The following is a 24,900-nucleotide window of genomic DNA, read 5'->3' on the forward strand; positions in this document are numbered from 1 at the left end:
GGAATTATGACTCTCCCCAATACAATTTGCTCTGGGCACCTCTATTTCATTATATGGTATACCTCTTCATGTATGTTCCATGACCATGTGTATTCCCTCTATATGTATTCATTAAGGCTGGCCACTTAACAATGATGGTGTGTATATTTATGAACATTCTGCCCCAAGTAATGCTTTTCTTATTATGCTATTTCATTAAATGCCTTTTATTTTAACTCACTGGATCCTCTGGCTGATTAGTAAAAATAAATTCGTCAGTAGAAACTTATGTTGTGTTTTGTGAGCAACTAGGATCCCTCAAAGTACCTTGAACATGCATCATCTTATCTGGTGAGGTCCATATTTAAGTTGCATGTGCTTTTACTTGACAACTTTTTATGACTTTTGTTTGTTTGCTTTTTAATTTTTTTTAGGAGCAGAATTTCATGAGTAGGTATAGCCTTACTTGTTAACTTTCAATTGTAATCTTCTGGTGACTTATTGGCCAATTTTAGTCCATTAACAAATTGTTTGTTACTCTTCTTTTGATGTAAATCTAACCCTCAAATAAAAACCTGAAGTTGTATCTCTTTTGATCCTTACATTATAATCCCTATTTGTATTTGTACTTTAGCTATCAGTATTGCTAATGGCACCTTAGATAAATACCTTAGATAAAAAAATAATATTTAGTTCCTTATATTTTCTCTGATTGTAATGAACTAATGGTTACCAAACAGGTGAGGAAAGATAATACTAATATATGGCTGTAATTGAAAATAGGATATTTATAATACAGTTTTATGATTAATAAACCAGAAATAAATCAAAATTCTATTTATATTGTTGATTTGTCCTAATCAGTGGTATGCTAGAGCTGGTTCACCAGCCCTAAAGGTGATCAGTTTTTAAATTTTCAATTTGAGCATTTACATCTTGTAAATCAGCAAATGCTACAAATTAGGTCTTGATTTATTGCTTTGTTGATTTTCCTAGACATAAAAAAGAAATTGAGAAAATGTTAATAATGCAGACTAAACTTAAAAGCTTGTTGTGTGCACATTTTTGTGAGGGGTATAAAAACTGGTTGTTAAGCATTCACCTCCATACCTTAGTATGAACTCTTTCCTTTCTCCATTCTCCTATTGTTTAGGAGACACATAAGAAATTATTATGGTATGTGATAAATGGCCTTGTGTTCATTTTTACCCTCTCAGAAAATGATGTGTTTGATAACTCTAGTGATTAAAGGTTAGTTAATATGGCTTGAGAGAAAGAATCTTGTTGGGGAAATGAAGGCAGGATGCAAATTTGGACCTGTTAGAATAAATAGAGTGGCATATAGAGTTAAGCTGTAGTTCATGGGGGTAGTCAAATTGAGGTTTAGGTAGGAATCATATAGGGGGGTTCTGTTCATCTGTTTAAAACAGGGTAAGGCAGCAAAGAATCAGAATGAATATTCCTAGGAAGTGAGATGGAATGCATCTAACAAATGAAATTTATCTTATAAAACCTTTTGGCCAAAATAGGATCCATGTATGGTAGTGGTCTATTAACCATACATCTGACTCTTTCCACTAATTTTTTTTCTGTTTAATTTGTTTTTAATATCTCTAATAAGTATTTCTACTTCTCTTCCATAAAAGTACATTACAATTCTACAGTTTATTGCAAACAGATTTCTTATCTGCTAATACTGAAACTATAATACATATTATTTAATTATTGGCAGTATTTTACAGCACAATGGAGAATACATTTTTAAATGAAGAAAAAAATAGCAATTTATTATGGAAAATGTCAAAACAGAAGGTCCTTTTACCAAGACAATTATATGTCTATACCAACAGTTACATTAAAAATGCTCATTTCTGAACAGGTACAAGATTAAAAAGTCACGATGAAAGTTAGCCAAGTTTTGTCCAGAAAAGTGGTATAAATATACCACATAGTTTATTATTACTATTATTATTTTTAGCAAATCCTAGTTTGCCAAGCTTCAGAAGGCAAAATCCCAAAGTTTAAGTTTCAGTATTGTCCAACTAGTCTTCTTGCCCAGAAGAATCTGGTGACCTGTAATACTTTGCAAGGAGGCATACAGTCACCAATATTTTTATTTTTAATCCATCAAGACAGCAAAATTCTCTTCCTTACAATGTAAGGCCTAGCAAGAAGCGTCCCACAGATCCACTGGACACCATTATTTTTTGTTTGATGAATTTGGTTGACTCTTCAATTATGGTACTGATTTCAGGTGCAGCTTTATTTGCTCTTCTTTTAATTTGGCTTTTTGCTTTGTTTACATTTTTGTTTAACTCCCTTCCAGTCAACTTTCACATAGCCACTGTGACTGACAATCTGCAGGAGAAGAAAGCCATCACCCACTGCAGTTGCTGCAAGTTTTTCAACTTTATGGAACAAAATTCCTGCACACCATCCAGTAACTCCAACCCATTATAATCTGAGTAGCTACAGAATATTTCTCTACAATAGGTCCAGAGCTGTGGCCAAAAACATGGTTCCACCAGTGGTGTCTTCTTGCATACTCTGTTAAATCTAGTACTTCATAAGAGCCATCATCACTGTCATGTTTTTGGGATGGGGGTTCCTGGTCGCCATGATCCCACCAGTGACCTATTGTCAAAAAGACCCCTACCCCACACCCCTTGGATCTCTGTTTAGAGAGTCACTCTCCCCACCACTCTAGCCCAGACATTATCCCTTCCCCTAGAACACCTCTCTGTAATTTCAAATCATAGGCTGACTGGGTGGAATTGGTGGAAATTCCCTATAATTCTATTGCATATATAACATATATATATGTGTATATAGTGCATCTAGATCCTTATGCCATTTTTTTCAAGTCTCCACTCCTGGTAAATTACACACACACACACATAAACATAGACAACATTCACATATATATGCATATATATGTATATTTAGGTAAATATGCATATATGTGTACTTGTGCATGTGTGAGTGTGGGATGTTATTTATAGATACAGATATAATTTGGGGTTGAGTTAGTCCATTACAAGGAAAAATACTTAAACTTTAGCCTTATATATCTTTTCCAGTATAACTGATAAATTGTCTTTTAACCACTGAATCTATTTGAATTTTATCCTCTTCAGTGATCGTCCTTCAAAAGGATCCTACTCTTTCCTAAAGTAGCCTTTTCCACTTGAAGACAGTTCTGTTTGTTAGGAAATGTTTCTTTACCAAATGCCTAAATCTTTCCAATTTCCAAATATTGCTTTTGCTTCCACCTTCTGGGGGCCAGGCAGAACAGCTCTATTCCCTGTTCCACATAACAGATACTGAAAGATATTCAGCAGGATCTTATTCTCTTCTCTGAACTAAACATTCCTAGTTCTTTCAACCTGTTCTCAAGTAGGTTTCTAGTACTTCAGAATTGCCTTTTTCTGGACATGCTACAGCTTATCCATGTCCTTTCTAAAATGTGGCTGCTAGAATTGAACGCAATACTCAAAACATATACTGACTAGGGTTTACAGTTCTCTAAAACCCTGGAATTCCTTCATGTGGAACATTGCCTAGAAAATCTTTTTAATTCTTATGTATATGCTTGATATTTTGAGCCTAAGTATAGCGTTTTACATTTACTACTCTTAAATTTCAAGTTTGCCTTTCATTTGGGCTTGTTAAGCTCCTTTTGAGTAATCATTATTTAATACATCAGTTCATTATCGAGTATATTTATTCCTGGATTTGTGTCATCTGCAAATTTGATAAGGATGCTGACTATGCCTTCCAACAAGTCCTAGATGAAAAAAAGCAACACCTTGGGCCAAATCCTTGGAGAACTGCATTCGAGACTACTCTTTAAGCATATATAAACCTATTAATGATTGTCCTTTGGTCCTGTTATTACACAAACATATTGAATTGGCCTAACGACTCTATTCTAATCAAAATCAAGGAAATTATGAGAAACTGCCAGATGATTTCCTGAAATTCACATACACTATACAGAGGTCAGAAGTAGAAGATTCCAGGAAAGGAGGGATGACTTTGCATCTAAGGCTGCAGAGGCATGAAATTGAAAACTATTGTCTAACCTTTCTGTGGGCTTATTCAAGATCATCTGAAAGAACCTTTGGTCTCTTGTGGTTCATACAGTTTGGAAACTTGTCTTGCTTTGGTGAAGTAAGGAGTGTAGACCAAGAGCTAATAATGTAGTAGAATAAGCTAAAAGGATTTGAGGGACTGAGGGAATATTTAAGTTTGGTAGACCAGCATCCCGAATGAGAATTAGTTGAATATGAGAGAGATTCAGCCTTTCATGGGGAGTAGTGATTTAGAGAGTTTTGAAAGAAGTGTGAGAGTGAATTCAGAGATTTGAGAGAAAGACAGAGGAATTTTGGTCAAGTGAAAAAAATGCATATGTGTGTATACACACACACACACACACACACTCATATATATGTATATCCTAAAGCAGTGATGGTGGAATTTCAACAACCTTTATTGTGTTTAGGATAAAATGCAGACTTCTGTCTAACATTTAAAGATAGTTACAATCTTGTTCCGATTTATCAGAACGAACTTTATATTGCTACCCTTTAAAGAGAAAGGAAAAGACAAGTAACTGGAGGAAGTGGGTGGAAAACACAAGCAAGGTGGAAGATGTAGGTAGTATTTAGGATCATAGTTTGGAGGAGAAAGAGTGTCCAGACTAAAGGAGAGTATAATGAGCTTAATAGGCTATTTGAGTGTTTTATGTTTCTGTATGAGTTCTCTTGAGTCCTTTACATCTGATATAATTTCTGTGGTAGAAGAAATAAGCAAAATCATTATGTATTGTGCAGTAAGTATCTTTGTGGATGGTAATCCTATTTTGTACTTTTGAGGAGCCCCTAGACATGAGCTATACAAATGCTTTCTTTTAGGAACTTTCCTGGAGGAATCCAGATAGGGTCAATAATGAGCCAGAGAACTTGACTTTTAGGATCAAGTGCCTTCAGAATCATACTTGGGTTTCTATGAACTTAGAATCTCTTGTCCCAGGCAAGGAGAGCTGGGCTGCAAGTGAAATGTTCAACTGTTTATTCAGAGTCTATGATTCTTACAAATCGAGTTGTTTTAGAAAATTCCTTTCAAAGTACAAACATTCCCTGACAAAGACAAGTCTATTCAATAATTCAATTTGAAAACTTTCTGCCAAGTGAGATAATGTATGTAAAATGTTTTGCAAACCATAGAGTACAATAGAAATATTAGTCAAATAAAATCAGCAAGCATTTATTAAGCCTTTACTATGTGCTTGATATTGTGCTAAGTGCAGAAAGACAAGAGACAAGACAGAAAAGAAAACTGAAAAGCTGAGGGTGAGGAGAGGGTGGAGGATGATGAAGGCATCCACTGAGAAAACCTAGTAAAGAAAGTTCAGAGTCAGTAGTATAGCCTAGAGAGGAATGAAGAAAGATATGATTAGCCTGGGTAGTTTCTTAAAAATTGAGTACCTGAGAGGAATCATTCAATCCAAGGGAGAGGTCACAAGGATAGAGGGAGCTTTAACTATGTGAAGTCCAAGAGTAGCATGAACTTTTTTGATGAAGTGACTTCTACTGCATGGTAGAGAAAGGCAGGGGGGTAGCGTGTCATCCCAATTGAAGAAATATATGTTTATATTGTTATCATTGTTGTTACTACTATTATTGTTTAGTAGTAGTAGTAGTAGTAGTAGTAGTAGTAGTAGTAGTAGTAGTAGTAGTAGTAGTAGTAGTAGTAGTAGTAGTAGTGTTGTTGTTGTTGTTGTTGTTGTTGTTCCTCTTTCTGTTCCTCCTCCCTACTCATGGGAAAGATAGGTCTTGGGTGGAGTAGTATAGTTAGGGGTTTTTCAGAGACAAGTCATAGATAGAATAAAGTACTGTATGCCTAGTGTTCAGGGGGAGAGAATTTTAAGAGATTGGAAAGAGTTACAGAAAGTAGGTTAGGTAGGTTGGAAAGAATCAGAAACAAACCTCCTTTTTCCAGTTTTGCTTAGGTCTCAAGTGCCCAGCATACAAAAACTATTTGTATCACCTATACTATACTGTACCATTCATCCATTCTGTGACAATTAAACATTCTGAGAGCCTGGGTTCTGAGTAAGAAAATTAATTTTGTTTACCAGACTAGCAATAACAAGTAAATTAATTGGTCATTGATCTCTCCTCATAATCAAAGACAAAGGCATTCAGCATCTTGAGTAATTAAATATAATTTTGAAATATTGTTATTCAGCCCTCCCTAAGATGTCACTAATTAGTGGATACCTATGAAGAGGAGGGCTTAATAATTTATAATTCCTCCATAACTCCTTGATTATGGTGGAAAATCACGTCTCCTCTTAGAATTCCAGTGTCAAGATGAAGAAATCAGGTTATGTCTGGTTAAGAGAGACCTTGTTCAATTAATTTCAAAGGAGGACCCAAAGACATTGCCCTGATGTCTACCCCAGACGTATTTGTCTTGCCAAGATGGGGCTTACATTCTCAATTTCAACCAATTGCAATTTTAGAAGCTGCTTTGGGGTAGAAAATGTAAGCGCATTCCTTGGATTGACAAGAACAAAGTAATGAGGAAAAAGGCTTGAACCAGACTAAGCCACAATTAGAAAATTATACAGAACATTATCTAAAAATAGAAATGAAGCAGCATTAAAAATAAATCCCCATTCATTCAACAAATATATATTAAACAATCACTATCTGCAATATATAGTATAATTCTTCCTGTAATTTTTCAATCTGCCATTTTTGAGGCTCAATATTATAGTGAGGTACTGGTACACCATATTTTCTCAATTTAAATAAATCTTGAGCAAATTTTTCATATTAATTCTATAACAGATGGGCCAAATAATGTTCATGATAAATGAAAATAATTGAAATAACCTCTCTTGATCATTTCTTAATATTTTAGATTTATTGACAAAATTATGCAGCAGATATTCATCTGTTTCATTTTTCTCTCACTATCAGAGATGTTACAGTACATTAGTTTTTAATATAATTTCACTTTTACATTATGCTCTTGTTTTTGGATTTTTCTCTTTGGAGAATTATTTTAATGATCTCTAATCCCACAAATTTGGCAGCTTCTTTGAAAGTCTCTGCTTTATTTTACTTTTTAAATGACAGTTATATTTGAATTACACTAATTTTTATATTAGCAGAGATTAATTTTCTGCTAGTACAGTGTGCAATGATTGCTGAGAACTAAGATTTTTTTCATACATATGAAGAATTTGTGTATGATATTGGAATAAAGAACATATTGTTTTTACTCAATTCTACATGGAAATGCTGAAAAAATAGTGCTTCTAATTGCAAGTACTGAAATGAGTTTAAATGAGCCATGGGGGTGATGATTGATGCTAATATTACTTTTGTTTCTGTAAAAGCAAATTTTCTAATAACTTGGAAGCACCTAAAGCCTCAGAATATATTAAGCCTAAGATATAGAGTAATTTGAAGATTATTATTTATTATTGATTCTTTCCTATGTCCTACGAGAACAATCAAAACATGCCTTCTTGGATTGAGAGATTAAAAAAAATCTCTTTTAGTCCTCCATATTCTATGGAATGATTCTCATTCCTTGGTAAACCAAAGAAATCTCCCATTTCTAACAGCAATTTCTTTGATATGCTAGGTAACTATGTCCCAAAAGTGTCTCCTATTGTATGTTAGTTTTTTACATATAGGAAGTATGGTGAAAAGGACACAAAAATCTGGCCAAAAATGGCATCACCAAGTAAATGTATGATTAGAAAAGGGATTGGGTTGTTCATGAAATGAGAGAAGGTGAATAGACTGAATACTGCTTTGATTTCAATTGATACTATTGAAAAATGGCATTGATACAAAAGAAAAATATTCAAAGACCCAGATCACACACTTCCAGAGCACTGGATAAATACTGTGAAGACATGAGCTACAGTCACATGAGAAGTTGTGGACAGTTATAACCTGCACTGATGGAGAACTTATTCTTTTAGATCTAGTCAAGGTTTGAAAGGAGCTATACTTTGTAGACATGTTGGGAAGGAGCAGTATAGCAGTCCCAGACCATAACTTGTGAAAATACTTATTTCTAAGAGTGGAAGCACTGGCCTTTTGAAGACCCATACAATGAGGAACCTTAAATCTTTGGATTTGTATATATTAATCACCTCTCACTGCACTTTGAGATTTGTTGTCTATATGCATTCCTGATTCTAGACCCTGGATGGGGAAGCCTTATATAATGGCGGATATTGTGAGCATTGAAAGATTAGAAAGATGAGCCATCAGGGGTTGAGGAGCTAGAGTCATGACAGATTTTTCATCCAGCTGAGATACTGAGGAGTGAGAGCTCAAGGGACCTGTTTGACCCAACATAGACGAATATCAGCCCTGAAGAAGTAACAGCAACAGCAATGCAATTCATTAAGTATCTTGTAGAAGTTTTAAGTTTGATCTCACTTGTCCCAGGGATAAATGTGATAGATGGAAGAGTGTTTCCCCTTGGTTTAGGGGGTTGGAATGCTCTGTGACTTTTGTTCTTGTTTCCTTTGTGTAGTAAATTTCCCTGTGTAAATGTTAATAGATGTCAACTTGTGGCTACATAACTCTGGGTCACTAATAAAATTGGGTCCTTTGAATTTTCAGGAACCTTTTAGAAAGATTCTCCACGTGTAATTTTCATGATGAGACACTCTAGTTTCAGAATCCACTAGAGAAAAATTAACAAATTTATCTCCTGTTGTTTTAGACTATAATTCTAAGGTTGTTGTTTTCTAGCTGATCCCAGCTCTCCCTGCTGCTAACAAAACTCAGTGGTGGATTAATCTTTTGGTGTAGCTGTGGCCAATCATTTTCATTTATATTTGATGCTGGGACAAAATGAGACACTCAATACTAAATATTTAACAGAGGAAAAAAGTTTACTTTATCCTAACAATGAGAATATATAACAAACATACAATAGCTCTTTGATTCCCTCGACACAGTCCCTCTGTCTCTATCTTAAAATGTTTCTGGTCAATAAGTTATCAAGGTATGGCAACTCTGGTGCTCTCAGGAATCCACCAAGTATGAGAGTCCTGCATTACAGAAGCCTAGGACATTCCATGTCTCTTCATCAGGAAGCTGTTGTCCGGGAAGCTGTAGGAAGTTGTGTCAGGAAAACACAAAGACTTAATAAATAAAGTGGAAACCCTGCCCTTTGGTTATACTTTTGAAGAGAGCAAATGCTTTTTATTTTTTAAAATTTATTTATTTAGAATATTTTCCCATGGCTATATGATGCATGATTTTCCCCATCCCTCTACCCACCCCTCTCCTGGAGTTGACAAGCAATTCCACTAGGTTATACATGTATCATTGTTCAAAACATATTTCCATATTATTTATATAGTGACCTTTTAACATCAAAACCCTAATCATATCCCCAATGAACCACATGATCAATCATGTTTTTCTTCTGTGTTTTTGCTCCCACAGTTCTTTTTCTGCATGTGGATAGTGCTATTTCTCATAAATTCCTGGATTATCCTGGATCATTCAATTCTGCCACACGGTATCAGTCTCTGTGTACGATGTTCTCCTGGTTCTGCTCCTTTTGCTCTGCATCAATTCCTGGAAGTATTTCCAATTCACATAGAAATCCTCCAGTTCATCATTCCTTTCAGCACAATAATATTCCATCGCCATCAGATAACACAATTTGTTCAATTGCCACCACAAAGAACGTGGCTATAAACATTTTTGTACAAGTATTTTTCCTTATTATCTCTTTGTAATACAAAGAGATGCTATGTGAGCATGTGGTATGGCTGAATCAAAGGTCAGGCAATCTTTTAAAGCCCTTTGGGTATAATTCCAAATTCCCTCCAGAATGGTTGGACCAATTGACAACTCCACCAGCAATGTATTAGTGTTCCAATTTGCCATATCCCATCCAGCATTTTTTACTTTCCTTTGCTGTCATATTGGCTAGTCGAGCAAATGCTTCTTAGAAACTGCTTAAGGAAGACTTCCAGGGGGGGAGCTAAGATGGCAGAGTAAACCAGAGTACCTCCAAGTCACAATGAGAATACTTTCCAACCAATATTAAAATATCACCACAAAACAAATACAGAAGTGAAAGAACCAACAAGGAGACAGAGTGAAACAACTTTCAAGAAATGAAAAACCCAAAAGGTAGGCATCTGGGGCACTGGGTTGAGAGGGGAGCAGAGCCAGCAAGAGTCTATAGCAAGGAGTGAGGAGCAAGACAAGAGCAAGCCACATACCCCATACCACATCTACTATCCTTAGGTTTAGAACCTAAGTTCAAGCCAACATTCAGATCCTGAAATCCTGCCCAGGTAAATAGTGGTCAAGGCAACCCATACCCCTTAAGGTTTCAAACCTGTGGAGAAATCCAGAGTCCCATGCCAGGGCAGTTTGGTCTAAAGTGAGCTGATCTATGTGGGCCCAGAGTGAAGCCAGGAATAACAGTGTGGGCTTAGGATGAGGACATAGTTCACAGTTTGAAGTGGTTGATAGTACTAAGGGCAACCCTCCACTCCCCCATATTTTTTCCTAAAGCTCAGGACAGAGCTCCAGGACAGGGAAGTCAATGTTGTGCCTACTAAGAATAAGTAAGACCAAAAACTTACACCTAAGCTGGAGGCTATATTTTAAGTAGTTACTGACCTGATTAAGATTAAAGTAAGACCAAAAACTCACAAGGAAGCCTAAGGCAAGTCTTTGAGTTTTCAGGATCTCAAGGGTTAATTGAATCAGCACAGGGACAGGGCTCTCAGAGCTCTCAGCCTTCAGGCCATCACATCATCCTCCAGGAACTGAAACTGGTAAAAGCCCAGAAAATAAGCTGAGAATAGCATCAAGGAAGGATTGAAGTTTAAGAGAGTACCCCAACTTTCCAAAAAAAAAACAGAGCCTACCTATAATTAGATAGGAAAAATGAGGAAACAAAAAAAGCACTTAACTATAAAGAATTTTTATGGAAACAAAGAGCAAGATACAGACACAGAAGTGGGAAGTGAAAGCAAAGGAAACTTGCAAAGTCCAAAAGAAAAATATGGATTGCACACAGATTCTGGAAAAGACTTCAAAAGCCAAGTAAGATATCACTAAGATTTTTCACTAAGACCAGGTAACATTTATACCAGAAGTGCAAGGATGGTATAACATTAGGAAAATCATCCATATAATTGACCATATCAATAATCAAACCAACAGAAATCACATGATTATCTGAATAGATGCAGAAAAAGCCTTTGACAAAATACAACACCCATTCCTATTGAAAACACTGGAAAGTATGGGAATAGATGGGCTTTTACTAAAAATAATAATACACAATGTATATTTAAAATCATCGGCAAGCATCATCTGCAATTGGGATAAGTTAGAAGCATTCCCAGTAAGATCAGGACTGAAGCAAGAATGTCCATTATCATCTCTATTAATTAATATTGTACTAGAAATGCTAGCAGTAGAAATTAGAGAAGAAAAAGAAATTGAAAGTATTAAAGTAGGCAACAAGGAGACAAACTGTTGCTCTTTGTAGATGATATGATGGTATACTTAGGGAATACTAGGAAAATCAACTAAAAAGCTAGTGGAAATAATCAACAACTTTAGCAGAGTTGCAGGATACAAAATAAAGCCACATAAATCATTAGCATTTTCAAATATTTTCACAAAACTCAGCAGCAAGAGTTAGAAAGAGAAATTCCATTTAAGATCACCCTAGATAATATAAAATATTTAGGAATCTATTTGCCAAGACAAACCCAGGAATTATATGAACACAACTACAAAACACTTTTCATAGATCTAAACCATTGGAAAAACATTAATTGCTCCTCTGTAGGACAAGCTAATATAATAAAAATGACAATCTTACCCAAATTAATTTACTTATTTAATGCCATACCTATCAAACCAACAAGAAACTTTTTTTATTGAATTAGAAAAAAATATAACAAAGTTCATTTGGAAGAACAAAAGATCAAGCATATCAGGGGAACCAATGGAAAAAAATGTGAAGGATGGAGGCATCGTAATACCAGATCTTAAACTGTACTATAAAGTGATCATCAAAACAATATGGTCCTGGCTAAGAGATAGAAGGGTGGATCGATGGAATAAACTTGGGGTAAATGACCTCAGCCAGCTAGTGTTTGATAAACCCAAGCTTTTGGGACAAGAACCCACTATTTGACAAACACTGCTAGGAAAATTGGAAAACAGTATAGGAGAGATTAGGTTTAGATCAAAATCTCACACCCTACACCAAGATAAATTCAGAATGGGTAAATGACTTTAATATAAAGAAGGGCATTATAAGTAAATTAGGTCAGCATAGAATAGTATACCTGTCAGATCTATGGGAAAGAAAATAATTTAAGACCAAGAAAGAGACAGAGAACATTACAAAATGTAAAATGAATAATTTTGATTACATTAAATTAAAAAGGTTTTGTACAAACAAAACTAGTGCAACCAAAATTAGATGGGAAGCAACAGATGGGGAGGGGGGAATTCATAACAAAAACCTTTGACAAAGTTCTAATTTCTCAAATTTATAAGTAGCTAAGTCAATTGTACAAAAAATCAAGCCACTCCCTAATTGACAAATTGACCTAGTCAAGGGATATGAATAGGCAGTTTTCAGATAAAAAAATCAAAACTGTCAACAAGCACATGAAAAGTGTTCTAAATCTCTCATAATTAGAGAAATGCAAATATATTCAACACTGAGGTACCACCTCATTGGCCCAGTAAAAGAAAATAATTGTTGGAGGGATGGTGGGAAAATTGGGACACTAATGCTTTGGTGGTGGAGTTGTGAATTGATCCAACCATTCTGGAAGGCATTTTGGAACTATGCTCAAAGGACTTCAAAAGAATGCATACCTCCAACAATACTACTTCTATTAATAGCCACACTCTTTGTGGTGGCAAAAATTGGAAAATTAAGGGGGAATGGCTTAACAAATTGCGGCATTGATGTTGATGGTGTTCCATCAATTGTGCTGTAAGGAATGATGAACTAGAGGATTTCTATCTGTACTGTAAGAACATGCAGGAACTGATGCCAAATGAGATGAGCAGGACCAAGAGAACATTATACACAGAAAGTGAAACATTGTGGAACAATACAATGTAATGGGCTTTACTATTACAAGACAGTCCAAAGGGACTTATGAGAAAGACTGCTTTGCACATGGAGAGAAAGGACTGTGGGAGTAGAAACACAGAAGAAAAACAAATGAGCTTTAATTTGTTTATATGGATATATGATTTGGGGTTTTGGTTTTAAACAATTGCTCTATTGTGAAAATGAATAATATGGAAATAGGCATAAGTGATAATATTTGTATAACCCAGTGGAAGTGCTTATTGGATCTGGGAGTGGGGAAGTTAGAGGGGAGGGAAAGAAAATGAAATATATAAACAATAGAAGAATAGATAAATAGAAAAATAATTTTAAAATAGGAACAAGAAAAAAAGAAATTGCTTAAAATACAAACTTAATTTCTAAGAACCGAAATAATAGATAGGACAAGATGATAGCTCCACTCTCTTGGGACGAGATACTTAGAAATTTTGTTCCATATAAATTTGTTCCATCTTTGCAGCAAATGTCCATTTGTCAATTTTAATGGTTAGTAATTGGTTAAGTGAAAACTGGGATGTCTAATCACTGGAGTTTGATATTGGAAAAAAACCACACTGGAATAGTATCTTGAGCCAATAGTATTAGAGTGGGTTTCCACAATCCTCTGAACCCTGAAGGGAATCCAAGTGCTCCACAGAATTCAATTAGTGGTTATTTAGATATTTTTAGAGCTGCATGAACTACATTTAATAGGACAGGTATCTTCATTTCCTCATGAAACTGTGGCACAATATCTTCATTAGTTGGGAGACTATCCATTATCATGAAATTACATAATCTTAAATACTGTAACACATTCAATTAGTCTATAGTTCTTTTTACAACCTCCATTAGATTAAGTAAGGTAAAGGTGAATTGACTGTGCCCAAGGATAGTTCAGCCCATTCTTGTTGGAGCCCACAGCTACAGTCCAACAAACCATTAGCCATAAAATGAAACTTTTTTTGGACTAGTTCTTTGCATGAAATGGATATTCATTATCCATTATACTTCTCTCTCCATGCTTTTGCTGTGACCTTGCCCTATTCATTGTCACCTGACTTTCTCTTGTTTTTGGCCATGTCTGCCTTTGTGTCATATTCCCCCTGCCTATCTTCTGGATCTGGAACCTCATGGATTTTGGGGTTGTCCTTTTAATTCCCAATCTAGGCATTCCATTTGGATTAGTTAGTCTCCTTGCATGTTGATTTGTTGTTTCCTATTAATCATTACTACTCACCCAAATTCCAGCATAGATTCTGGGAGTTAGCTGGCATTACAGGATAGAACTTGGTTCAAATATTGTCTCTGGCAATTCCTAGTTATGCTGCAATGACTACTTACGCACACATCTGTAAAAATTAAATTAGATAACTGATGTATAGAAATTGGCAAACTTTAACCTGCAATATTATTCAGCTATAATTACTATATATGTGATATATATGTGTATATATGTATATATATATATATATATAAAACAAGTACTTTTATTAATAATTCTTGTAAGGCATCCCACGAAGGTAGGCTTAGTAAGTAAGTCTAAGCTTTCTCTTCTTCTTGAATCTAGGAAATATCTAACAAAATTCTTTATTCTGAAAACCCAGAATGGACCATCTGATTCATTCCCTTTGGCTAAGAAACTGACTAATTTGACTCAACAGAAACCATGCACCCTAATTCTTTTTTTTTTAATCATTCTTTGATTTGATATTTCTTATGCTAAAGATGATTTAAGAAAAATTACCTTGTGGCTTAAGTGAAAGGATAATATGGGCCTGTGACCATTATATAAGCCCAATCATTGTAATTCTTTCCACTTCCAGAGATATATCTTTTGTTTCTATTACCCCCTCTATCAATGTGAACTTTTGACTGCCAAAATTTTTGACAATTTGAATCCTATATTTTGACAATTTAACTCTCCAAATATTTTGACTCCCAAATTTGACAACTTGATTCTCAAGATATTTGGACAGTTTAACTCTCCATATATTTTGATCCACTGATTTTGACAATTTGACTTCAAAATTTTGAGTTGAATTTTGATTTATAAATTGGTAACTTGATTCCCCAAATACCATTCATCCCATTTTTTGATGATTTGACTCCTGAAATACTTTGACTTTCCAAATTTAACTCTATTGTTGACAGTTGAATTTGATTCTCCAAATATTTTGACTTCCAAATTTTGACTCAACTCCCCAAATATCATTCATCCCGTATTCTGAAGTTTTGATTTCCCAAATATTTTGACTCCTACAATTTGACAATTCAAATTGCAAATTATGACAACTTGAATCCACAAATATTATGCATCCCATAATTTTGACTCCCCAAACATTATGACTTTATTCTGACAAAATTAGCATAGTGGTTTGCATTTCCTTCACTAGCTCATTATATAGATGAGGAACTGAGGTAATCAGGATTAAGTGACTTGCACAGGGTTATATATCTACTATGTATCTGAGGCAGATTTGAATTCAGGAAGATGAATCTATCCACAGTACCACTTAGCTGTTCCTTCTTTTACTTTACTTCCCTCCCTGTATGCTATAGTCCAGTGACATTAGCTTTGATGTTCCATGAAAAAGATGGTCTCCCAACTCCAAATATTTACATCGTCTGTTCCCCTATCCTTGGAATATTCTCTTTTCTCATTTTTGTCTTTTAGCTTCCTTGAGGTCTCAGTTAAAAATCATAATTTGTCTAGAAATACTTTCCTAATTCTCCTTAATGCTAATGAGTTCTGTCTGAAATTCAGCTTACTCTCTTTATATTTTGTTTGTACATGATTGAATGTTGTTTCTCCTATTAGAAAATGTCTTTCTTTGTATCTTGACTGCTTAGCATCCTGCTACTTTGTAATGCCTAATGTTATTGTTGATTTGAGATAGAAAGACATCAGGCATAGACTCTACTCTTAGGAAGTTTATAATCTAGTAGATTTTGTTTATGTACTTTTTTGTTACCAAAACTTGAAGGAAAATTCTCAGAAACTTGGTTTTGTAGCAGATTCTGGGAATACTGCTCAATTCTGAACACTGATCAATTCTGGTAATTGTACAATAAGATAATAGATTTAGAGATAGGAAGGACCTCAGGAGTTATCTAATCAATCTACTAATAAATCAACAAGAATTTTTAAAGTCCCTACTATGTGCTAGCCACTCTGCTAAATCTTAGCAACCTAAGAAAAAATATTGCTGCTTCAAGGAGCTTTCCTTCTATAGAGGGAATCAATGTGTGTGTGTGTGTGTGTGTGTGTGTGCTTATCACAATAAATGCAAAGTATTTTTTAAGTGGGAGGGAGAAGCACTAGCATTTGTGATCAGAAAAGGCTTCATGTAAAGGTAATGTTTGAGTTGAACTTTGAAGGAAACTACCGATTCTAAGGGTATTTAGAAGAAAGCACAATGAAACCATAACATAAATTGTGGTCATGGAAACTTACAGAAATTTTTGATTTGGAGCATGCTGAAAAGCTGCCCTTACTCCTGAATCTGTTTCTTGCAGGCTTGCCAGAGTACCTGAATTATGAATTTTCCCTTTGGATTTACTCATGATCCCGGAGGCTACCCTTAGCATACAAATATGTTAGAGAGCTAAGGGGCATAATAAAAGAATGGTGGGCTGAAATTTAGGAAATTTGTGTTCAAATCCTGACTGAGATATTGTTAACCAGATAAGCCACTTAGCCTCTCAATCTCTTTTTTCCCTTATCTATAAAATCAGAATAATAATTGCATCTACCTCACAAAGTTGTTGTGAGGATCAAATGAGATAGCCTATGTAAACTCCTTTGCAGATCTTAAATTATTACATAAATGCTAGTGATAGTCATTATTTGCATTACAGGTAGTACATTAGTCAATACTACTTTTCCCTGGAAGAAAGACTAGTTTGTGAGATTTAATAGCCTCAAGGAGCAGAACCTGAGGGCATCAGAGAAGAAAGATACTTTTTGTTAGGATGGGAAAAGTTCAGAGTATAGACTATTATGAATGGGGTACCTTAGCAGATATAGACTGGAGTTGGGGATGTACAAAATACTTAGAAGGGTTCAGAAAATGAAAACAAGGAGAGCCTGAGAATCATACTTTGTTTTACAATTTTTCTTAGGGCCAGCATTGACAGAGATTGATAATGTTGGGTAAGTTTAGATAAGAATTATCGAACATAAAAAAATTGGATTGCTTTTTTATCACAAACAGGTCAGATATATATGCTTCATGTACGCTACATCCAGCAGGGAAAATTGAATTCTGGAAACACTTGGAGATTAGAAATGCATAGAAACAGATGCAAGGAAGACTGATGACTCTTAAAAAATATATACAGGGCCCATGATATACAGCTCAGTGTTTACTGAATGGTGACAACAAGAATCTTAAACTAGCTTCCATTTGAAATATTGGAAGCTTTCGTTCTGAGAAGGTATAAAGTTTGGAAATATCTTAGTCCTATGAACCTTGAGGGAAGTAAAGTTGTTACCTACATCAACAAGCTAACATTTTATTTTTCCTAAAGGAATAAATTGTCCTTTTGGGGTAAGACAAATGCTAACTTTAAAGTTTAAGAAGAGATATGAAACATGGTGAATATATTGATATCTGTCTTGGAGAGGAAGGAAAGGAAGGTATGTTTAGCAAATGCTGCTTCTGGTTGTTATTTATAACAACTTCGTCTTTTGAGTAAAATAAAATATGAATTATAAGATGGAGCATATGCTATGATAGATTTGGTGGAAAAGCATCAGTATATAAAATATATTTCTAGGACAACTATTTTTCTAGAGAGACAGTATAGATCTGCAGATATCAATAAATGTAGTCCATATGTATAGAAATATTAAAATGGAATCCATACAATAAAAGTAACCTGAAATTATATTCTTATGTAACAGGAACCATTCCATTATTCTGTCCATATCTTTCATAGGTCAAATAATATCTTTCAACTCCACATTCTTTTTAACATTGTTTACAAAACAAACCATCCTGAAAAATTATTCCAAATGCCTTTTTTGCATAGCAACCAAACCATAATATAAATTAGCAATCTCCAAAAGCTTATCATTCTGTAACACACAGTTCTGCCAAGCCAGGTATTCAAACTAAATGTTTTTATTTTGATCTGATTTAACAGCATATTCCTTACATTTCTAACTATTTTCTGGCAGCACACTTGATTCACATTTAACCACCAGGTGGCATTGATTTAACCGATAGATAACTGTCTAGATATGGTTTATGCATGTCCGGCCCCTGTGTAGAAATGCTAAAGAGGTGTGAGCCCTTTTTGATCACCAAAGAATTATCAGTCTTCTCTCCCTCAATTCAGCTTTCCTCCATTGTGCAGTACTGACAAATTATCAAGAACTGCATTCATTTTTGTATGTACCTATTTAGAATTTATCTTTGAGCTTTCACTCACTGGCAAAACACTGTTTTTTCTTGAACTTTCTGTACTTCACTGTTTGCAAGTTGTGTGACCTTGTATTCTTGTGTAGTTTCTTTTTACTTATAAAATGAATAAGCATATATTTTATAACAAAAAAGAATAAATGAAGAAAGTATTTAAAAAGTATACAATGCATATTAAAACAATAACACATATGAAGTTCCTATGAGCCCCAATCTTACAAATTTCCCCAGGCATTGGATAGATTGAGACCAAGGAAGTCTACAAAATAATGAGTTGCTATTTATAACATCCTTTAAGAAGCAACAACTGTCTCCCCTTCCTCCTGCTCCCCCCTTCTCTTCCCCCTCTCCCCCTCTCTTCCTTTCCCTTTCTCTCTCCTTCACTCCTTTTCTCTCTCACCCCTCCCCCTCCCTCTCTCCCTTCCCTCCCATTCCTCCCTTCTTTCCTTCCTTCTTTCCTTCCTGCCCTCCCTTCCTGCCCTCCCTTCCTGCCCTTCCTTCCTTCCTACCCTTCCTGCCCTTCCTTCCTTACTTCCTTCCTTCCTTCCTTCCTTCCTTCCTTCCTTCCTTCCTTCCTTCCTTCCTTCCTTCCATCCTCCCTTCTTCCATCCCTTCCTTCTCTCTCCCTTTCCTTTCTCTCCCTTTCTTTTATTTTCTTATTTCAACATCCATGATATTGCTAATATTGGAGATGATGCTTCAAATGAGTGCTTCTTCAAGAGTTTAGTTCAAATCTATACATATTTATTAAGTGGTTATTATGTAAAAATACTGTGCTAGGTGCTAAGGTTATAGAGACAAAAATGAAATATTCCCCTTTGTCAAGAAAATGACATTCTTTGTAGTGGGGAAATATTATATATGTGTACATACATAAATAAGCCCAAGGCAATTTGAGGAGAGAAAAAAGCACTAAAATGTAAATAGATGAATACAGCATCTCCTTAGGAATTATGATGAAGGCACACTTTCCAGTGGCAATGAGGACTCATTTAATTGGCTATTGAATGGGAACTCTGCATCTATATTAAAGAGTCCATGTTCACTTCTTAGACTCTTCTTTCTGCCCACCCTAAAGTATAAGAAAAACCTGTCTGAGGGAGTTGAATTACTTTTCCCCAAAAAGGTTATCCCATAAATATGAAGAAGAGAAGAAAAACCCTCAATGTCTGGGATGGGACTTCTTCCTGTTTCTATCTTCTTTTCTTCAGTCCAATGCCTTGTGAGATCTTGAGGCAATATTAACCCCTCTGACCACAGTAGAGCCAGCCATCAATGCAGAGAATGCCAAAAATTGGAGAATTCCTATAAGCTAGGTATTTTATGAAATGGTGTTTAAAAATGTTATTTTAAGAACATTCTGTATAAACCCTGTCCCCTGAAAGTTAATTATTTGAAACAACATTGAAATGAATACTCACACAAAGATAGGTAGAATAGATATATTAAACTGACTCATTACATATAGTAAAATATTTACATCCAATGAAGGTCAAGTTTAAGAGGTGAAGAGTAAAGAGAAAAGATAAAGGCAAACTTTTTTGTGTTTTATTATATTTTAATGAATTTTCTTAAATATTTCCCAATTACATTTCCAGATTGGAGTGTTACAGCCTACTGGTCGTGTGTTTGATACTTCTGAAATAGGAAACTCCCTCTACTAGTGTAAATTGGCATCTACTCTGTAATGTATAGCCTTGGAGAATTGTCTGAGGCACTAAAAGGTTAACTTTTCAATCACACTGCCTGTGGGAATTGCTAGACCAATATTTTTTGAGTAGTTATGTAATTCATGTAGGAGACCATCATCCTTTAAATGATTTAATTTTTTTTAAAAGCCATGAAAGAATCCCTTTGATTTAGCCCAGACTGAAACTCACTAGCTCTGGCTTGGCAGAGTTTGGATTACAATTCATAGTCTCTCTTGGAAAAGGTTAACATTTATATACAACATTAAGTCTTGCAAATCACTTCTCATCATTTGGAAAATAATCATGATAGTTTAATATTCATGGAATTTATCAGTAAAGCATCTGAAAGACTTTGTGGAAGAAGTTAGATTTCAAGATTAATTTGATTAATGGATGAGAGATAGCTTGGTAGAAAGAAGAGAATGTTTTATATATAATGTAATTTCCTCAAGGAATTATAAGTCTTCCTGTACAAGAATGATCTCTAATTTTATGATCAATTCAGCACTTTATACATAGTAAAATTCAGGAAGTTTTATTCATTTTTCTCTTTTTGTAGAAAGTTGAGATGTGGGACCCACCCTTTACCCCAATAAAGTAAAAGAAGACAAAGTGGCTAATGGATAGAGGTTTGTTGAATGTCAAATACAGAATAATGAAGCTATCCTTTTGTTGCCTCATTGATTAGACTGCAAAGACTAAAATGATGAGGATCAATTTCATTGAAATATATTCCACAAACCTATGTTAATTACCTAGCACATGGTTATTAGTTATCTCTACATTCCTTCAGGCAAGGCACTATATTTTTTTAAAAAATCATTGTTCCAAGTATATGATGAAAAAAAACAACACAGTCCTTGCCCTTAAAGAGTTTACAAATACACATATTTGAAACAGAAATACTACAAGGTCTCCTTCGTGAGATACATAACAATGCAAGAAAAATTGGCCTAGCAATTTGCACAGAAAAATAAGTTTATGAAAAATTCATATTGCTGAAATTATGACATGCATTTGGATGAGTAGAGCACAATCTAGGACAAACATTATAGATGAATGATGAGTTGGACTCAGAACTGAATAAGAAGGGGAAAACAAACTAGATTGCTTTGGGGAAAAGTGCTTTCATTGGTTAGTATGTGCTCTTTGACACAAAAGCTCATCTTTTCAACAAATACATTTTCTTAGGGATTCTGTATAATATGAATCATGACATATTGTCTTTAAAAATCAAAACTTCATTTTGTGAATGATGCAAAACAATAAAAAATATCAATAAGTTTGAGCAGAAGTAACATAAAAAACATGGTATCATAGACTTAGACCTGAAAAGAACTTTAAAGATCCAAGCACAAACCTGAGACTTAGAAGTTGTAACTTGCCCAAGGTCATACAGCTGATATGTGTTAGAGCTAGGATTTGAACTCAGTATTTTTTACTTCCTTGTGGCATCCTTAAGGATATGTATAAATGAAAAAAAGGTCATGTGATGAGAGTGAGGGTTGGGTGTAAAAATCTGGCAGTCTGTTGGTTTTATTTATGTTGAAAGACAGTAAGAAACATTTCATTAGAGATATGTGCATCTTGTACTACAGAGCTCATTATAAGAATTTAATGTCACAGTGGTCCTGGAACCAGAAAGACCTAAGTTCAAAATTCAGCCCTACACAGTTACCAGCTGTGTGACTCTGGACAACTCAGTTAAATTCTGTCTGCCCCAGTTTCCTCAAACTGTAACAAAGGGATCACAACATCTCCCAGAGTTATTGTGAGGATCAAATGAGATAATATTTATAAAGTGCTTAGCTGAATGTCTGAGTCATGATTTGTATTTAATAAATGCTTGTTCCCTTTCTTATACCATAAAAGACCATCATGAAGATAGAGACTAATCATACACTAGCCTCTGTTTCAGATGATGAGAAGGTTGAGTAATTATTTTTTACTTAATTGATTAATTTAGAATATTTTTCCATGGTTAAGTGATTCATGTTCTTTCCCTCCCCTCCTCTTACCCCTCTCCCGTAGTCAATGAGCAATTCCACTGGGCTTTACATGTGTCATTGTTTAAAACCTATTTCCATATTATTACTATTTGTAATAGAGTGATCATTTAGAGTCAACATCACCAATCCCCATCAAACCATGTGATCAAGTAAATGTTTTTCTTCTGTGTTTCTACTCCCACAGTTCTTTCTCTGGATGTGAATAGCCTTCTTCCTTATAAATCCCTCAGAATTGTCCTTGATCATTGCATTGCTGCTAGTATAGAAGTCCATTATTGAGTATTTTTTTTAAACTGTGATAAAATACTTTAAATCCATGTATTATTTAATACTTGATGACTTCAGTGTAAGCACAGTGTAAGTACTTTCCTAATGGGAAAGGAAAAAGGTTGGCAAATCTATTCAAATAATAGAAAAGAGAGAATCTAAAGGATTTTAGACAATAGAGAAATCACACTTATTTATCATGGCTACTCTCTTCAATAAGAGGATCAGGAGAAACTAGACATGTTTAACATAAAAAAATCACAAAAAATTTTGTTTATATTTGAATAGGAAAAGATAAATGGCGAGACACCTGTAGCAAGATTCAATAAAAAGCTGGCCCCAGAGTTACCTTCATATAATGACTTTGTAACTCTGAGTAAGTCATTTAACTTATTAATGTCCAGGTAACCCTTTAAGACTCTGAGTTGCAAAGTAGGTCTCATTGACAGCGTTAGAGATTAATTTCCATATACAGAGTTCAATGCATAGATGAAATTGTAGAAATTAATAAAAATTTAAAAGAATATTACTGGTTACTCACATGGAAGTCATGTCCAAATTACCTGTGTTCATTCAAGCCATTGACTTTTTCGAGCAGAGATAAAAATAATTATAAAATTGGAAGAAAAAGAATAAAAATAAGAAGATATAGCACAAGTTTGAAACAACTTTAATCTATCTCATTTTGGCTTCTGTTTACATACCTCCCCCCTTCTCCATTGGGAAATGGTAAGAACAGACATTGGCACAGAATATCACTATGCCTTAGCAAAGTCAGCCAATATATATTCCCGTAATGTGGAAATCAAAAACTAGAAACCATCTTAGCCAGAAAATGTTTGGCATCCTCACCAAGTATAAGGTTATGATAGTCAAAAGCAATGCTGGTTTAAAATTGAAATTCATTTGTAAGATCTTTAGAACAGGATGGTAGAATATAAAGAGCAGTATTGCCTCAGTAAATAGACAGCAATAAATAGTGAAAAAACAAATGAACAAAGAAATTTAAAGAAAGCTTGGAGAAAAACACAATTGATACAAATGATCCAGAGAGAATTTAAGGAAGAAATTGTAAAGAGGACAGTGAATAAAAGAAAATGATCCACCAGCATTTCTTCAACATACTCTTCTCCTTAATAACAGTGGAACCACTACATTTGGAAACTAACACTATATCCATATGCTACATAAGGAAGTCAGAATAGTGATAAAAAATAAAGATGAGAAGAGAAGATGAATTAGATAAAATATAAACAGATGAGGTCTTTGTAGGAGGCAACACATTTTCAAGAGTGTTGAGAGATCAGTTTTTGAGATCACAGAAAGAAAGGGAGGATACCAAAGGCGTGGGGGAAGAATCAGGCATTCTTACCACAGAAAAAGATACTGAGAAAGTATTAATAATTACTGATCTATTTACCTGATGTTCCAGTTATATAAACATTTTATGAGAAAAACCTCCACATATGTTGAGGACATCCTTGAGAAAGGTATAAGAAGAGAATAGGCAGACTTTAGCAAATCACATTCTATCACAAAATGAGGTGGTCCAATAATGTAAAAAGAATGAGAATTAACTGATAGCCCATCAATTAATCAATCAATTATAAGTTTATAAGCTATTTATTAAGCACCTACTGTGTGACAGATATGATAAATACTGGACATACAGACAAAAATGAAAGTAATTTCAAGAAACATATTCTATTGGGAAAAGCATGCACATATTAATATATTTTGAATACATAAACCATTCATGAGTATTATGGAGTGGGAAGAACCAGCAGTTGGGAGTGGAACCAGGAAATGTCTTATAAATGAAGGACTGTGAGTTAAACCTTAACAAAAGCAAGGGACTCTAAGAAGCAGAAGTGAGGAAGTTCATGTTTTTCCTTAGATATCCACAAAAACCAAATTTTTAGAGGAAAGGCCCCAGTATTTTGAGTGGACTGAATGTGAAAGATTTACAAAAAGGTAAGAATAAGAGTACCACAAGGTAAGAAATATGACGAGGTCATGGTCTGTACCATTGGAGGGAATACCTACTTCAGTAAGATTACAGATCCATTTACGTAGCAAAGTCTCTGTAATCTCTATTCATTTTCATTTTTACACATGAAATATACCCATAAACTGGGCAGTAACCAGTTGAATAGAGCAATTAGGGGAGAATTATTTTTTTACATGAAATATAGATCTAATTTATGACATATATATCTATATTATCTTAAACCCCAGGAGGGTAATTGAATTTATTGCTCTACTAAAACTATAAAGAAGTCATATGAATTTTTTCAATAAGAAAACTAGACTCTCATGTTTGATTTATTAAAATAAAAAATTCTAGACATGATT

General features: G+C 34.6%; 1 pseudogene; it reads right to left on the reverse strand.

Moving 5' to 3' along the window:
* Positions 1 to 2,129: 2,129 nt before the first annotated feature.
* Positions 2,130 to 16,716, reverse strand: LOC100031932 (FUN14 domain-containing protein 1-like; annotated as a pseudogene).
* Between the last annotated feature and the right edge of the window lie 8,184 nt (positions 16,717 to 24,900).

Source organism: Monodelphis domestica, chromosome 2 (assembly GCF_027887165.1).
Source record: "Monodelphis domestica isolate mMonDom1 chromosome 2, mMonDom1.pri, whole genome shotgun sequence".
Taxonomy (NCBI): domain Eukaryota; kingdom Metazoa; phylum Chordata; class Mammalia; order Didelphimorphia; family Didelphidae; genus Monodelphis; species Monodelphis domestica.